Source organism: Cannabis sativa, unplaced genomic scaffold, assembly GCF_029168945.1.
Source record: "Cannabis sativa cultivar Pink pepper isolate KNU-18-1 unplaced genomic scaffold, ASM2916894v1 Contig7, whole genome shotgun sequence".
Taxonomy (NCBI): Eukaryota; Viridiplantae; Streptophyta; class Magnoliopsida; order Rosales; family Cannabaceae; genus Cannabis; species Cannabis sativa.
Window position 1 is genome coordinate 7,529,263 of NW_026870043.1, and position 16,108 is coordinate 7,545,370.

The window sequence follows — 16,108 nt, forward strand, 5'->3', positions numbered from 1 at the left end:
ACCTTTCCATTGTAAAAATCAGATTATGATATATGCAAATTGTGAGTTTTTATCTTCTAGAGTTCTTGAAGAAACTTGTGAACTTATCAAGGAGGTATCCTTGTGGCGTTCAACTTGACTTATCAAACGGATTTCCATCCCCGTTTGTGGCGTCTTCCTTATACCAAGGTTCATGCTTCGCTAAGCATTGGGTCGAGGTTCCATTCCAACATCGTTTGTTCTTGGTGGCTGTTCCATATTTGGTGTCGGGTTTCATCACAAGTTGGTGTGGTTCGTATCAGTTGGTATCAGAGCAAAGATTCATCCGGTTTGGCTTATCCTTTTTATTCTTTTAGTGTCTTCATATTTCCAAAAAAAAAACTCTATTCGTGTTCTTTATTATTTTTTTTGTTGTTAGTCTTGTTCTTGTTCTCTTTCTTAAAATCCGTAACCATTGTTGTTAATTTCTTTGTCACACTCGTTTCCTTGTTCAATCTTTTCCTTATTTCTTTTTCTTGTCCTTGTGAAATTCCTTGAAATTCGAATATGTTTGATATTGCTAAGTCCTAATCTGTCTTCATTTCAACTCATTTGTTTTCCCTTGTTCCCATTGTTTACTCTAGTGTCAAAGAGTTTTGGAAGCATTGTTATTGAAGCGTTTTGGTATTAATTCGTACTTGAATTCAGGTTGGCTTTTGGTATTCAAAAAAAAAAAAATCAAAGGAAAGGTAAAGGAAAAAGGAAGGAAGAGGAAAGGGTTCCAAGAGTCAGGAAACCCATCTTAAATTTTTTTTTGTTATATTCTTGTTCCTTATAGTCTAAAGGCCCTTTTGCCCCCACTCTAGTGTTCCAAAATCACCAAAAAAAAATCACCACTTTTCGCCACTTTTTCATCGGTTTTCGTTTGCTTTATTGGGTAGAATTGACTGCTTGAACCTCCATTTCACTAGTTTTCAAAGAGCTTAAAGAAGATAAAGAGTGGAAAAAGGAAGAGGTGTGAGCTTATTTGAGGGTAAAAGCCATCATTGAGTGAAACACGAGTGACTTTGAGTGACCACTTTTCTTTGAGTGGAACACGTGAGGGAGTGTAGTGAGGTCCTTTCTATACTTGTCTAACTTTATTGTTTTGCAGAATTTTTTTAATCATGTCACAAAACACGGGTGATAACAATCCACAACCTACAGATCCAAATCTATAACTTCAAGCCATTATGGGGTAGATGAGGAGATTGTTGAGGGAGGAGTGTGAGCAAATACATGAGCGGTTGGATAGGGTGGAAGAAGGAGCACAACGGAGACCAAGGGGGAGAAGAGTACACCAAAGGGGGAATGAAAATGAAGGAGATTTCGAAGGAGTAGTTTCTGATGAAGAGGTTGATAGGATGTCGACGGGTACCAATAGGAGGTATGGTGGGAATAGAGCAGATAGGAACCAAGTAGACAATTATTTGGGGAATATAAAGATGAGAATCCCAGCCTTTCAAGGGAAGAGTGATCCTGAAGCATACCTAGAGTGGGAGAAGAAAATGGAGTTAGTCTTTGATTGTCAAAGCTATTCAGACATGAAGAAGGTAAAACTTGCTGCCATTGAGTTTACTGATTATGCTATTGTTTGGTGGGATCAGTTGTGCACTAACAGGAGACGGAGTGGAGATCGCCCTATTGAAACATGGGAGGCAATGAAGAGGGTAATGAGGCGACGGTTTGTACCACCTCATTATTATCGTGATCTCTATCTTAAGTTGCAAGGCCTTCGTCAAGGCTACAGAAGTGTTGATGAGTATCACAAGGAGATGGAGATGGCTATGATTAGAGCCAATGTTGAAGAGGATCGGGAGGCAACAATGGCGAGGTTTTTAAATGGGTTGAACCGAGAGATTGCTGACCCAATCGAGCTACACCATTATGTGGAGTTAGACGATTTGGTTCACATGGCAATCCAAGTTGAGAGACAGCTCAAGAAGGGTAGTTCAAGTTCGAGATCAAGGCCGAGCACACACAAGCCAAGTACAACACCTTGGAGGCCGAACTATCCAAAGAAGGATGACAAACCCAGTTCATCATCTACACCAAAACCATCCACTACAACCACGCCACCTCAAGGTAAAACAACTCAAACTAAGTCTCATTCTAGTGAGATAAGGTGTTTCAAATGCCAGGGGCGGGGACATATAGCCAGCCAGTGTCCAAACCAAAGAGTTATGGTGATTCGGGAAAGTGGAGAAATAGATTCAGAAGATGAAGATGATCTTGCTGACATGCCACCATTGGAAGATGCTTCTGACAATGAATATGGCCCAGAATCTGGAGAGATGCTTGCACTAGTTACAAGGCGAGTCCTGAATTTGCAAGCAAAAGAAGAGGCAGAAGAAGTGCAGCGGGAGAACATCTTTCACACTCGATGTCATGTGAGGGACAAGTTATGTAGTGTCATTATTGATGGAGGTAGTTGTGCTAACGTTGCAAGTGCTTCTATGGTTGACAAGCTTGGGCTTACAACGCTTAAGCATCCTTGTCCATACAAGTTGCAATGGTTGAATGATAGTGGTGAAGTGAAGGTTACAAAACAAGTAGTTGTTTCATTTCGCATTGGCAAGTATGAAGATGAGGTTTTGTGTGACGTCGTTCCAATGCAAGCTGGACACCTCCTTCTAGGAAGGCCTTGGCAATTTGATCGACGAGTACAACATGATGGCTTCAGCAACAAGTACTCATTTACTTTCCGTCAGCGGGCAATCACTCTAGCGCCTTTGACACCAAAACAAGTGTATGAAGATCAAGCGAGGTTGCAAAAATTTAGTGACAAAAAGAAACTGAGTGAGAAAAAAGAGAGTGGAAAGATGAGTGAGAGGAAACAGAATGAGAGAAAAAGAGAGAAAAGTGTGGAATCAAGTGAGAGAAAACAACACTTTTATGCAAACAAAAGTGAGATTAAGAGAGCATTGTGCACAAAACAGCCCATGATTTTACTAGTGTATAAGGAGGCTCTTTTAAATGCTAACCAACTTGATTCTTCGCTGCCAAGTACCATTGTGTCTCTTTTGCAGGAAATCGATGATGTATTTCCTGAGCAGGTACCACATGGGTTACCACCTATTAGAGGAATAGAACATCAAATAGATTTTGTTCCAGGTGCTTCCATCCCAAACCGACCAGCCTACAGAAGCAATCCTGATGAAACAAAGGAATTGCAAAGGCAAATTGAAGAATTGATGGAGAAAGGACATGTGAGAGAAAGCATGAGTCCTTGCGCTATTCCAGTGATTCTAGTTCCAAAGAAGGATGGAACATGGAGGATGTGTGTTGACTGTCGAGCCATCAACAATATAACGGTAAAGTATCGACATCCCATTCCTCGTTTAGATGACATGCTAGATGAATTGCATGGTTCTTGTGTGTTTTCAAAAATTGATCTCAAAAGTGGGTATCATCAGATACGTATGAAAGAAGGGGATGAATGGAAAACTGCTTTTAAAACTAAACATGGTTTGTATGAGTGGTTAGTCATGCCTTTTGGATTAACTAATGCACCTAGTACTTTCATGCGCTTAATGAATCATGTATTGCGTGCTTTCATTGGCAAATTTGTGGTTGTGTATTTTGATGATATTCTTATTTACAGTAAGAATTTGCATGACCATGTGTTGCATTTGCAATCTGTTTTGGAAGTCCTTAGGAAACAAAGTTTATACGCTAACCTTAGCAAGTGTACATTCTGCACCGATAGGCTTGTATTCCTAGGTTTTGTTGTAAGTGCTACAGGTATTCAGGTGGATGAGGAAAAGATCAAAGCCATCCAAGAGTGGCCGACCCCTACATCGATAGGTAATGTTAGAAGTTTTCATGGACTTGCTAGCTTCTACAGGAGGTTTGTGCAAAATTTTAGCACAATTGCCGCTCCACTTACAGAAGTAATAAAAAAAAATGTCTCATTCAAATGGGGTGAAGCTCAAGAGGAGGCATTTCAGCTGCTGAAATACAAGCTTACGCATGCTCCTTTACTTGCTTTGCCTAACTTTTCTAACACTTTTGAAATTGAATGTGATGCTTCTGGGCTTTGTAGTGGCGCTGTTCTTATGCAGGATGGGAGACCGCTTGCATACTTTAGTGAAAAGCTAAGTGGGGCTGCCCTCAATTACCCCACTTATGACAAAGAATTGTATGCACTAGTGCGTGCCTTAGAAACATGGCAGCACTATTTGTGGCCAAAGGAGTTTGTGATTCGCACGGATCATGAATCCTTGAAACATTTGAAAAGCCAACACAAACTCAACAAGAGACATGCACGATGGGTTGAGTTCATTGAGACCTTTCCTTATGTCATTCGGTATAAACAAGGTAAGGAAAATGTGGTTGCTGATGCCCTTTCTCGCAGGTATGCTCTAATCTCTACTCTTGATGCTAAATTGCTTGGGTTTGAACATATAAAAGAGTTGTATTCTGCTGACCATGATTTTGGGGAAATTTATTCTCTTTGTGAAAAGACTGCTGAAGGAAAGTTTTATAGGCATGAGGATTTTCTATTTAGGGAACATAGATTGTGTGTGCCTAATTGTTCTGTGAGAGATTTGCTTGTTAGAGAGTCCACGGGGGAGGGTTGATGAGACATTTTGGTGTTGCTAAAACTCTAGCTATGTTGCAAGAGCATTTCTTTTTGCCCCATATGAAACGGGACGTTGAGCGAATTTGTGGTAGGTGTGTCACTTGTAGGCAAGCTAAATCAAGAGTGCAGCCAAATGGCCTTTACACACCCCTACCTATCCCTAGTTCACCATGGGTTGACATTTCTATGGATTTTGTGTTAGGTCTACCAAGAAGTAAGCGTGGGAGGGATTCAATCTTTGTGGTAGTAGACCGATTTTCTAAAATGGCTCATTTTATCCCTTGTCATAAAACTGATGATGCATCTAATGTTGCAAATTTGTTCTTTAGGGAAATTGTGAGATTACATGGTATGCCTAGAACAATTGTATCAGATAGGGATGCTAAGTTCCTAAGTTATTTTTGGAAAACATTGTGGGGAAAACTTGGGACAAAATTGTTATTTTCTACTACTTGTCACCCTCAAACAGTTAATAGGACCCTATCCACCTTGTTAAGGGCAATCATAAGTAAAAACATTAAGACTTGGGAAGATTGTTTGCCACATGTTGAGTTTCCCTATAATTGTGCAATGCATTCTGCTACTAAATTTTCACCATTTGAAATTGTGTATGGTTTTAATCCTCTAACTCCTTTGGATTTATCACCTTTACCTGTTTCTGAGCATTTGAATTTAGATGGCGAGAAGAAGGCAGAATTTGTGAAGAAATTCCATGAGAGGGCCCGACTCAACATAGAAAGGAGGACTGAACAATACCTTAAGCAGGCTAACAAGGGTCGTCACAAGCATGTTTTTGAACGAGGTGATTGGGTATGGTTAATCATGAGGAAAGAGAGATTTCCAACAAAAAGGCGTTCTAAATTGCTGCCTCGCGGAGATGGTCCATTTCAAGTATTTGAACGGATCAATGACAATGCCTACAAACTTGATTTGCCAGGTGAATATAATGTTAGTGCTACATTTAATGTTACTGAGATTGGATCCCAGGCCCCAAACCCAGACCCAGATACAGACCCGAACCTAGACCTAGACTGAGGACCTAAACCCAGATTAGAACCTGGTCTGGGACCTAGACTTTGATTAGGACCAAGATCAGGATCTAGACCTGATATTGAAAACGGACTAGGACTCATCAGACCGGGACCCGGACCCTTACTAAAACCTGAACCCATACTAGGACCTCGACTCGGACCCAAACTCGGGATCCAAACCCGAACTTAAACTTGGACATAGACCGTGAACTAGGATCCAGACCTACATGGGGGACCTAGGCCCCAAACTCGAACTTGGAACAAAACTCGGACTAAGGATCTGGACCTAGATGGGGGACTAAGACCAGAAATTGGGCCCCAGAACCGGGACCGAGACCCAAAACTCGAACCCATACTCGAGACACGGGACACAACCTTGTACCTGAAGCCCAAGACCTGACTACAGGGACACAATCCTGAACCTAGACACAAACACATTCATAGGACGCAGCCCAAGACCTGGGACATAAACTGGAATAAGATCGAGATCCGAATCTAGACTTGAGGCTTCGACCTAACCCGTAGTAAGTGTTTGAATCCAGGATCCGGACCCGGATCCATATCCAGACCCGGACCTAGACCCAGACCGGGATCCAAACCCGATCTCAGAAACAGAATAGGAATCGGACCAGGTCAAGGACTAGAACGCAGACCTGGGAAGTAGCAGCACCCAAACCTAAACAAAAACTCAGACTAGAATCCATACCGAGACTTGGACACGGATCGGGACCTGTGACTTGGGACCTAAACAAAGACCGGGACCCAGAGCAAGAGCCAGACCCAGACCCCGAAACTGGGGCTGGACCCAGGACCTAAGAACCAGACTCGGATCAGGGATCTGAAACTCAGACCCACACTGGGAGTGGGACCCAAACGCAAACCAAGACCTGGACTCAGACCAGGACTCAAGAACCGAACGCGAATCGAAACACAAACTTGGACCCGGATCGACACCTAGGACCTGGACATAGATGGGGGACCCAAACCCCAAAATTGGGACCCCAAACTGGGACCAAAACTTGGGCCTCGAAACTTGGATCAGGATCCGGGACCCGGGCGAGACCCAAATCATGACCTAGGACCCACCTCGGGACATGGGATCCGGGACTCGATGCTTGGACCTGACCCATAGTCAGTGTTTGGATTTGGGAATCAGACCAGAACCTGAACCCAAACTCAAACTCAAACCAAGACCTGGACACATACCCAAACCCAAACCCACACTCGGGAACCAAAATCAAAACTTGAACTAGAATTGGACTAGGATCTTAGAAAGAGACTGGGCCTTCAACCCGGATCGGCACCCAAAACCGGACCAAACCTCAAACCCTAACCGAGACCGAAACACGGACCTAAACCTCGCCCCGAACCCAAATCAAGACTAGAACCCAAACACAGACCCAAAATCGAACCGAACTCGTACCCCGTGACTTGAACTACAACCAAAACTAAATGGTATTGACCTCTTCGGTTGTGACAAGACAACAGAGGCAGTGGGATCATCATATGTAATGAATAGGATGATAGAACCCTTATGGAATCAAGAAAAAATATCTCCTTTATTTGCTACTTTATTTTCAGACTTAGTCATTTTCTTAGAAAAGCAGTATTTGTTTAAACAAACACTTTCTTATCTAATGACTATGGGATGCTCCACCCCTAATCACTTAGAATAGCTAACAAACATGCAAACCAAGGTTAGCAGTTCTAGCTTTTCTTAAGTTTCGATTAGGTCATCCATGAATCTAGTAATGATTTACATTAAGTATACAACCATTGCATCATTCTGAAATTTTATTACCATAGAAGGATTTAGGCAACGACTAGTAACTAATCATCAATATGCAACTCGAATTTCTGGGGAGGTAAGTTTGGATATAATTCCAAAATCAAATTAATGATCTTTGAACTGCATATCTACTACCTTTTTCTCCACCCCTATCAGTTCGCAAGATCTTTAACCACTTATCATTGCTAGAAATTCATGAAATTTTTCAAACATTTCAAATTTCTTTTGCGTAAGGTAAAATCTAGAGTGATCGTTTTAAGAATACAACGAAAACTCATATCCACCCCTGAATGTACATCCATCTGCGAATGCGATGAAATTACTTTCAGTGGATATAGGCATATTAACTCTTTGCAGAGAATGATCTTGTCAAAACCACTATGAACAAAATACAAATGCCTTAGATTTATAAAATATGTGGTTGTATCTTTTGATGACTTAGGTTAGTTACATCAAAGAGTTCTTAGAATAGTGCAAGTGGATTCTGGTCACAGAATACTAAACTCATACAGTTTAAATCCATTGAAAGAAAATGGTTATGAAACACTTGTGAAAGTGTAACTGTATAATTAGTAACTCTTTCTTGGATCACCACTACTAATCTAACTCTATGATTTGCCTATACAAGTAGGAGATATCTAAGATTGAGGATTTATATCATTTTGGGATAGAATTCCGGGAATATAATCATATGCGTCATGTAATTTCTTAAGAGAAATTAAGACTTTATATGATTTATAGACCATTCATCCAATGATATATCTTTAAGCTAATTCGAAATGAATAAGCTAAGAGGAATAAGGATAATTTCGTTTTAAATAAGAATCCAACGATGCTCCGATTAGCGAGAGTCAAAGTAATCTTATTTATATAATCTTCTTGTTTCATTTTGTAAAACACTAGTCTAAGGTGTTGTAACACCCTAACTAACTTAGGCATATTACGTGATTTTCAAACGTACTGTGCAGCTCGTTGCTAATCAACGAGGTTTATGGAAAAACGTGATTAATTAAAATTTTGCTTTTTAATTAAACTTATAAACCATATTACAAAAGACTCGGGATCCCGATTATAAAATCATTTACAAAAAGGTTTAACTGTTTAATCATTACATAAAAATAAAAGTCGTCTAACGACCAGTTACAAAAATTCAGCCTTGCTGTCCCGAGGATCGTACGCTCCAGGCCTAACCGCCCCGACATGTACAATCTCATAAGCTCGCTCACGGTCCATCAGCTATAGCCTTGCCTTTACCTACACATGAACATAAACTGTGAGTCGACAGACTCAGTAAGAAAAGCATAATAATATCATACATAATTCTAACTGCCGTGTCCAACACGATACTGAGTCCCGCTACTGCCATGTCCAACATGGTACTGAGCCACTACTGCCATGTCCAACATGGTACTGAGTTCTGAACGTTCATAGGGACGGTACTATTGACACGTAACAACCTGATCGGTCGAACCGGTCATACTCCGGCTGCTGGTCATACTCCAGCCTGTACCGACGTGTTACTATATCCTCCTGATCGGTCGAACCGGTCATACTCCGGCTGCTGGTCATACTCCAGCCTGTACCGACGGGATACGTCAATAGCACGGAACCACCAACCAAGTGTCAGCCTGATCGGTCAAACCGGTCATACTCCGGCTGCTGGTCATACTCCAGCCTGTACCGACGTGACAGGGTTGGATGGTTCGAAGCCAACATACAACTAATGTAATCTAATAGGCTTCCTACATGCTCGCTAAACATGTAATCTACATATGCATACTGTTATACTAATCTTACCTGGAGTCCGATTTCAGGTGTGCCGGTCAACCTCACTGGAACTGAAGCTGAGCGGCGGATTACTGGCTCCTAAACCATAAAAATCACAACGCTATAAGTGACACGCTAAATCACTTCCCGGGGACTAAAACTAGGAACTAAAAGTTTCCCTATCGATAAAAAGCATGGCAATACCCCCTAAAACATAAAAACGAGGAAAACTAGGGTCCCTGAATTTTCCCCAACCGGTAGACCGGTTGCCCAACCGGAATTCCGGTTCTGGAAAATTCAGAACCCTCATCCGGAATTCCGGATGCACAACCGGAATTCCGGTTCCTCGCGAGCGCAAACCAAATTTTTCATAACTCGACCAATTCAACCCCAAATGGTTCCAAACTTTCCAGACCTGTTCTATACCTTCCCTAGAACATTTCTAAGGCCTCAAACTAACCCAGAAACCACAGAATCAAAAATCACCATTGGAGCTCAAGCTTTGAGTTCTAAACTCAAACTTGACCAAATCCACCTAACAAGCAATCAAACCAACTTAATTCTACATAATCAAGCTCAAAATAACCTCTGGAAACTCAAGCAAACATCCTCAACATCATAGTAATAAAATAGAACCTTTTCTCTCAAAAAATCACATATTTGCATAGAAAATTCAAAGCTTTGAACAACCTAACTAACATGCTTTCAAAACATCTCATTTAACTTCAATTAACATGCTTTAAACCACATAATTTAACAACAAAATCACAGCAGCCACAGCAACCAAAAATCATGCATGCATCACCCTTTTCATCATTTTTTTCCAATAAATTAAAGAGAGAAAGTTAGAGATTACATACCACAACCAAGAGTTCACAATTAGGTTGAATCTAGCTTTAAAAATTGGAGAAAAACCCAGCCTTTGCACCCCAAATACCCAGCTGAAAAATGGAGAGGAAAAGAGAGAGTTTTTGGAAAGTTCTATTTTCTTTTCTAAGTGTTTTTTTGTAAAAATGAAAGAAATAATAATAATAAAATAAACCCACTTATCATATTTCATTTCAGCCAAGAAAACATAAATAAATATTTAATTTTCATTTAACAAATTCACATAAGACAAAACACTAATGGGGCAAAAAGACCATTTTGCCCCTCCACCATAAAATCACATAAATCATACTAAAGGGGTATTTTTGGGACATTCTAAATTCCCGGCCATTCCCGACATTCCCAATGTCTAAAACCCGTCCCCAAACTACTAACATACTAAGTTGTGATTTCTACTGAGCCAAACGCCGAGTTCCAAAATACCGGACACCGGAAATGCAAAATATGCAAGATACTGAATAACATAAATAACAGTATAATAAATTATTTAAATAGCTATAAATAATCTCATAATCAATCATAAACAACTGATAATTTCCAAATTAACTAAGCGGGCTTTACAACTATCCCCCCCTTAAAAGGATTTCGTCCCCGAAATCTAACCTGAATAACTCTGGATATTGAGCTCTCATATCTGACTCTAGCTCCCAGGTGGCTTCTTCCACCTTACTGTTTCTCCAGAGAACCTTGACCAATGTTATGGTCTTATTCCGAAGGACTTTATCCTTTCTATCCAGGATCTGCACTGGCTGTTCCTCATAAGTCATGTCTGGCTGTAGCTGAAGGCTCTCATAACTGAGTATATGAGAGGGGTCTGAAACGTATTTTCTCAACATCGAGACATGGAATACGTTATGAACTGCTGATAAGGCTGGAGGCAATGCTAACCGATATGCCACTTGACCTATCTTCTCGAGAATCTCGAAAGGTCCAGTAAATCTAGGGCATAACTTGCCTCTTTTCCCGAAACGTTTAATCCCCTTCATCGGAGATACTCGTAAAAACACATGGTCCCCTACTCAGAACTCAACATCTCTACGTTTCGGATCTGCGTAACTCTTCTGTCTGCTCTGTGAGGCAAGCATTCTAGCTTTTATCTTCTCTATTGCCTCATTGGTCCGCTGTACTGACTCTGGACCTAGGTATTTCCTCTCCCCTGTCTCATCCCAGTGGATAGGGGATCTACATTTCCTACCATACAACAGTTCATAGGGAGCCATCCCTATCGTACTCTGATAACTATTGTTGTACGAAAATTCTATCAACGGTAGATATTTACTCCATGAGCCTTCAAAGTCCATAACACAGGCTCTCAACATGTCCTCCAATATCTGAATTGTCCTTTCGGACTGACCATCTGTCTGAGGATGGAATGCTGTACTGAATTTTAGCTTTGTACCCATTGCCCGTTGCAAACTTTGCCAAAATTTGGAGGTAAACTTCGGATCCCTGTCCGAAACTATTGACTTCGGTACCCCGTGAAGTCTCACTACCTCTCTGACATATAACTCTGCCAACTGATCCACTGTAAATGTTGTTCTAACCGGCAGAAAATGAGCAGATTTCGTAAATCGATCCACCACTACCCAGATGGAATCAAATAAACCCGTGGTCCTAGGTAACCCGACCACAAAATCCATCGTAATATCCTCCCATTTCATTCTGGTAGGGTTAGAGGCTGCAACAACCCTGCTGGTCTCTGATGTTCAGCCTTAATCTGCTGACACGTGAGGCATCTCGATACGAATTCTACAAAATTCTTCTTCATACCGCTCCACCAGAAGTACGGTTTCAAATCTTGGTACATCTTGGTGGTGCTGGGATGCAGAGAATATGGGGTAGAATGAGCCTCCTCAAAGATCTCATTTCTAAGTTCCACACTGTTCGGTACACAAACCCTGGCTTTATACAAAAGCATCCCATTATCTGACACTGAAAAGTCCTTGGCTTGACCAGCCAATACCTCATCTCGGATCTTTATTAACTCCGGATCTGTCATCTGAGCGACTTTTATTCTTTCCAACAGATCAGATTGCACCGTCAAGTTGTGAAGCTGACCTACCACAAACTCAATGCTGGATCTAACCATATCCTCTGCTAGCTGAGGTGAGATCTGAACCATACTAGCTACTTGCCCGGGACCCTTCCTGCTCAGGGCATCGGCCACTACATTGGCTTTTCCGGGATGATAGAGGATCTCACAATCGTAATCCTTCACTAATTCCAACCAACGCCTTTGTCTCATGTTCAAATCTTTCTGAGTAAAGAAATACTTGAGACTTTTATGGTCGGTATAGATCTCACACTTCTCCCCGTAAAGGTAATGCCGTCAAATCTTCAGTGCAAAAACCACTGCGGCCAATTCTAGATCATGAGTCGGGTATCGCTGTTCATAATCCTTTAACTGACGGGAGACATAAGCGATGACCCGTTCGGCTTGCATCAATACACACCCCAAACCCTGTTTGGATGCGTCACAATAGACTACGAACTTTTCCTTGTCCGAAGGCAAAGCTAGCACCGGAGCAGTAATCAACCTCTGCTTCAGCTCCTGAAAGCTAGCTTCGCACTTATCTGACCAAATAAACCGCTGATTCTTCTTTGTAAGCTCGGTTAGGGGCATTGAGATTTTGGAGAACCCCTCCACGAACCTACGGTAGTACCCAGCTAAACCTAAGAAGCTTCTGATCTCTGTCACTGTCTTCGGTCTCGGCCAATCCCTGACGGATTCAATCTTCCCGGGATCCACCTTGATCCCATCTTTACTCACAATGTGCCCTAGGAAGGACACCTGGGACAACCAGAACTCACATTTCTTGAACTTGGCGTAAAGCTTATGTTCTCGAAGTCGTTGCAGTACCATCTGAAGATGTAACTCATGTTCCTCTTCTGATTGAGAGTACACGAGGATGTCGTCGATAAACACAATCACACAGATATCGAGGAAATCCTTGAATACTCTATTCATCAGGTCCATGAATGCTGCAGGAGCATTGGTTAGTCCGAATGACATAACCAGAAACTCGTAATGTCCATACCTAGTGCGGAAAGCCGTCTTTGGAATGTCCTCCTCTCGGATTCTCAACTGATGATAACCCGAACGGAGATCAATCTTAGAAAAGACCGTCTTTCCCTGAAGCTGATCGAACAAGTCATCGATCCTAGGTAATGGATATCTATTCTTCACTGTCAGCTTGTTTAACTCCCTGTAGTCGATGCACATCCTCATAGATCCATCCTTCTTCTTGACGAACAAAACCGGGGCTTGCCAGGGTGACACACTGGGCCGAATAAACCCTATGTCAAGCAACCCTTGGAGCTGAATCTTTAATTCCTTAAGTTCAGCTGGAGCCATTCTATACGGGGCTTTGGAAACCGGTTGCACCCCTGGTGCCAAGTCAATCACGAAATCAATCTCCCGCTGAGGTGGTAACCCTGGAAGTTCTTCGGGAAAAACGTCCAAAAATTCCCGAACCACCCTGATGTCCTCTGGCCGAATGGTGTCTGGCCGAGTGGTGTCCACCACCACGGCCAGAAACCCTAAGCACCCGCCGTGCAACAATTCTCTCGCTGACATAGCCGAGATCACCGGGATCCGAGATCCCTGAACTGAACCAACAAATACAAATGGTTCTTCACTTTCCGGTTGGAAGACCACCATCTTCCTTTTACAATCAATGCTCGCCGAATATTTAGATAGGAAATCCATTCCTAAAATAATATCGAATTCGACTAAACTCATCTCTATCAGATCAGCGCTTAACTCTCTACCATCTATCCTGATCGGCATAGACCTAATCCACCTATTGGAGATAACCAATTCTCCGCCAGGTAACAGGGTTCCAAACCCTGATTCATATCTATCAAAGGGTCTACCCAATTTACTAAAGACTCTGGCCGCCACATAAGAATGTGTAGCCCCAGAATCAAACAGCACTGAATATAGCGAGTTGTTAATAGAAAGCTGACCTGTGACTGCGATGGGCCGGCATCCGCATCGGCACTGCGTGATAGCGAACACCCTAGCTGGAGTGGGTATCGCTGGAGCTCTCGGTGCCTCTGGTCGGAGCTGGGGACAATCCCTCTTGAAGTGTCCGGGCATGCCACAATGAAAGCATCCCTGACCTTTGCACTCACCCCGATGGTGCCTCTTGCAGCTAGGGCACTCGGGATAGGAGAATCGGGTCTCAGTACCACCAGGACGACTCCCTCTGTTCTGGTTCCCCCGGAACCTCTTGTTCTGACTCGAGCCACCGGAAGCAGTGGGTGCTCTCTTCCTCTGATCAATGGCCGAACCACTACTCCCCCTGCTATAGCCTGATGCAGGAGGGGTAGGAGCCCCGCCACCAACCGGAGTACTGGCTGATTCTGACATACACCCCACTGCGCCCTCAGCTCGCAGTGCCTTCTCCACCATCTGAGCATAGGTTGTGCTGTCGTCTGTGGTAATCATCAGATCATGCCTGATCTTGGGATTCAACCCGTCCAGGTACTTCTCCTTCTTGCTCAAGTCGGTCGACACAATTCCCGAGGCTAACCTCGCCAACCGATCAAACTGAGTAGTATACTCAGTGACGCTCATGTTCTCCCGCTGGGTCAGGTGAACGAACTCTTTCCTCTTGGCGCTTCTAACCTCCTCGTTGTAGTATTTCGCATTAAAGAGTTCCTGGAACCTTTCCCAGGTCATGGTGGTGACATCATGAATCTGAGACACCATGTCCCACCATACCAGGGCGTCCTCCTGGAACTGAAACGTGGCGCACACCACTCTGTCGTTACCGGTGACACCCATAAAATTCAGTATCTTGGTGATCACCGTCAGCCACTGTTCGGCTTTCATCACGTCCGGACCTCCCAGGAAAACCGGAGGTGCTTGCTTCCGGAACCGCTCATACAATGGTTCCAATCTATGGGCCGCCACCACTATCTCGGCCTGGGCAGCAGGGGCAGGTGCCACTGGAACTACAGGCACTGGAACTGCAGGAGCACCCTGCTGTCTCAACCTCTGAATCTCGAGGTCTTTCTCTTCGATCCGGGCTTGCATCTCCGCAAACCGCAACTCCCAATTCGGGGCTCCCTGATCGGCTGGGGGAGCCTGGGCAGCCTGTGGCGGGTTCTCATCACCCCGGCCACGAGCCCTGCCTCGGGGACCTCTACCTCGGCCCCTAGCAGGTGGGGGAAACTGAGCTCCCTGTCCTTGATTCGACCCTACGGAGTTGCCCTGACTCCTGGTAGTTCGCCTGGCGTCCATCTAGTTAGAACCGCCTGGGAAACCAAGAGTTGGCATATCAGGTCGTATTCAAGGAGAGCTTACTAATGCCGCTTAATTTGGAAATTAAAAACGAAACATGCGCCTATTCTACTATCAGGCTACTAACATGCTTCCTAACAGGCTTTTCTTCTTTTTTTTTTTCAAACTGAATAAAATAAACTACTAAAGCAATAAAGGCTTACTGAACCGTGAACCGAGCTAACTGCTGATGATGATTGTACATGTCGTGACGATCTTCGGAAGACAACCTGGCGGCTCTGATACCAAATTGTAACACCCTAACTAACTTAGGCGTATTACGTGATTTTCAAACGTACTGTGCAGCTCGTTGCTAATCAACGAGGTTTATGGAAAAACGTGATTAATTAAAATTTTGCTTTTTAATTAAACTTATAAACCATATTACAAAAGACTCGGGATCCCGATTATAAAATCATTTACAAAAAGGTTTAACTGTTTAATCATTACATAAAAATAAAAGTCGTCTAACGACCAGTTACAAAAATTCAGCCTTGCTGTCCCGAGGATCGTACGCTCCAGGCCTAACCGCCCCGACATGTACAATCTCATAAGCTCGCTCACGGTCCATCAGCTATAGCCTTGCCTTTACCTACACATGAACATAAGCGTGAGTCGACAGACCCAGTAAGAAAAGCATAATAATATCATACATAATTCTAACTGCCGTGTCCAACACGATACTGAGTCCCGCTACTGCCATGTCCAACATGGTACTGAGCCACTACTGCCATGTCCAACATGGTGCCGAGTTACGAACG

General features: G+C 43.1%; 1 pseudogene; it reads left to right on the top strand.

The window, feature by feature from the left end:
* The first annotated feature begins 1,199 nt into the window (after nucleotides 1-1,199).
* The window catches only part of LOC133033403 (uncharacterized), a 119,498-nt pseudogene continuing 104,589 nt past the window's right edge, over nucleotides 1,200-16,108 (top strand).